Source organism: Tamandua tetradactyla, chromosome 14 (genome assembly GCF_023851605.1).
Source record: "Tamandua tetradactyla isolate mTamTet1 chromosome 14, mTamTet1.pri, whole genome shotgun sequence".
In the NCBI taxonomy this organism is placed as follows: domain Eukaryota; kingdom Metazoa; phylum Chordata; class Mammalia; order Pilosa; family Myrmecophagidae; genus Tamandua; species Tamandua tetradactyla.
The window spans coordinates 55,140,176-55,142,484 of NC_135340.1; the positions used below are offsets into that span (position 1 = coordinate 55,140,176).

The window sequence follows — 2,309 nt, forward strand, 5'->3', positions numbered from 1 at the left end:
CCCAGCTCAGTTCTTGCCACTGAGCCTGACACGGGTTTATAGGAGCATCCACTCACTGGGAGTCTCCATAGGGTCCTAAAGTAGTTCTGGCTATGTCTGTTCAGATCCAGGGATATGGAAGGAGGAAACCTGAGTGTGGGCAGGGAAGGTCCCTCACTTCTGTTAGTAGTCTTGGTGGTAGGGTGGGGGTGGGGGGCATCTGGACTTTTGCTCTCCAGCCATTGGATCTACTACTGGCTGCCACAGGGGCTGGGGTAGGAAGGAAGTATAGGTACAGGAGGAGGTGCCACGCCCTTTTAAGGTGGGAGCTGAGAGAAGACGGCAAATTGCAGCCCAGGCTTTGCAGGGAGGGCAGGAGCAGTGGGCTGTGTGTTTCATTGGTGGTGGTGCTGTGATAATTCATGGGGAGTGCTCTTTAAACAGACAAAATGCCCCATGAAAAGCATCATTATTTGCCATGTGCATTTTTCAGCGCTTTGGATTTCGTGACTCCAGGGTTGAACCTTCCTAACACCCTCAGAAATTTCCCACTTGCCTTATATAATTCCTTTGTGCATGTTAACCCGGTGCACAACTTTTTACTGTGACGCAGTGAAAGCCTGTATCAGATGTCAGAATGTCTAAGTGCTAGTCCTAGCATCTCTAGTCAGTGTGTGACGTTGCATAGGTCACAAGTGTTCTGAGACAAGTCCCCCACCACCTGTAAAATCATATGAAGGGAAACTGCTTCATAAACCACAAGGAACCCTACAAATGTGAGGCCTTCGGGTGGTTTTGTGTCTTCTATCTTCTTTTCCCTTATTCATAATACTAATTTGAAACATTAAGGCCTGTGTTTGATGGAAAACACAGTTTGATAGAAAGAACTTGCAAAAAAAGAAGCTATAGCAGCTTCTTGGTAGTCTCCGATTACAGCACTAGATGTGGACACAACAGTGATTTCTGTAAAAACCCTAGTACCCATGCCCTAGTTAACTTTGTAGACAGCCCATTATAAGGTTACAGAACTTATAAGGTCTAAGTCAGTGGTTCTCAAACGGTAGACAGCAGCATTAGCATCACCTGGAAACTTGTGAGACATGCACTTCTCTGGCTCTATCCCAAACCTACTCAATCAGAAACTCTGGTTGTGGAGCCCAGGGATATGTCTCAACACACCCTCTAAGTGATTTTGTCACATGCTAAAACTTGGTAACTACTGCTGTGTGCAGATACAGTAATTGCTTTATGAGCCCTACAGGATAATTCTATGTTCAGCAGCCCCATTCATAGGGAGTGAGTTCTCTCTGCCTATTGATAGGATCGGGTCTGGCGCATTAAAATCACCCTGGTGACCTGAAAACATGATGATACTGAATTCCACACAGCAAATGACAGTGTAAGAAAGCCTAAATGCTAGAATTCTGACAAAAGAACAACTGAACCCCCCAATCAACACTCCTGTTAACTCTAAAATATACAATGAGGGATCAAACTGAGACTCCATAAAAGTTTCATGCTCTAAGTTTGCTTTCCTGGAACCTATAATTTCCACAGGTTCTTAGGCCAGATAAATCCTGAAATCCAGAGGGACCAGACTCTCCAAGATTATCAACTAATTATGTCCCCCTATCCTATAGTTTCGACATCCCTTCTCAACATGAAAAAGTCAGAACGGGCATTGCCTAAAGATCCCTACAGATTGGGAGGCGGATCAAAGGAGAAGGAGTAGTTATAACAGAGAGAATAAGATTTAACAAATGAGTATGACTGTTGAATCACTATGTTCAAATTTCTTTTAGCCTCTAGTATTTTGAGCTTCAAAATTATTACTTTCTTTCTTTGTATATATGTTATATATCACAATAAAAAATGTTTAAAAAAAAAGAACTGAGAAACTAGCAATAGGAAGAGATGAACCAAATTTATGCTTCAACCCATTCTCCTCCAGCCCTTGCCTATCACCAGGAAAGTCCACAATGGAAGCAGTATTGTGGAACAGCTGCTGTACCAGGGTACTTTTTGACTTCTTCATGTCCCTGGCCAGCAACTGATAGAAATAAGGGCCATACGAAGACTAGATGCTGACCTCATTAACGACATCTATACTCCAAGTATACAGCTGACAGAGTCCTTTTAGAAGTATCCCCATTCCCCAGGCCTGGCTTTATCCCAAAACTGGAACCCAAGTTCTTGGACCCAATTTTTACCTGTTGTTTATGTTTCTTCCCCATCTCTCTTAGGGCAGTCCCAGTCCTCCCTTTGGATAACCTACCCCTTCCATGCAAATCCCAAAATAACATATCTGAAATCAGTCCAACTCATTCCCA

At 43.4% G+C, this 2,309-nt stretch overlaps 1 protein-coding gene across 1 annotated transcript in view; it reads left to right on the forward strand.

Moving 5' to 3' along the window:
- Window positions 1–2,309, forward strand: part of TYRO3 (TYRO3 protein tyrosine kinase) — a 62,305-nt gene that overhangs the window by 1,744 nt on the left and 58,252 nt on the right. The gene's annotated exons all lie outside the window — the stretch shown is intronic.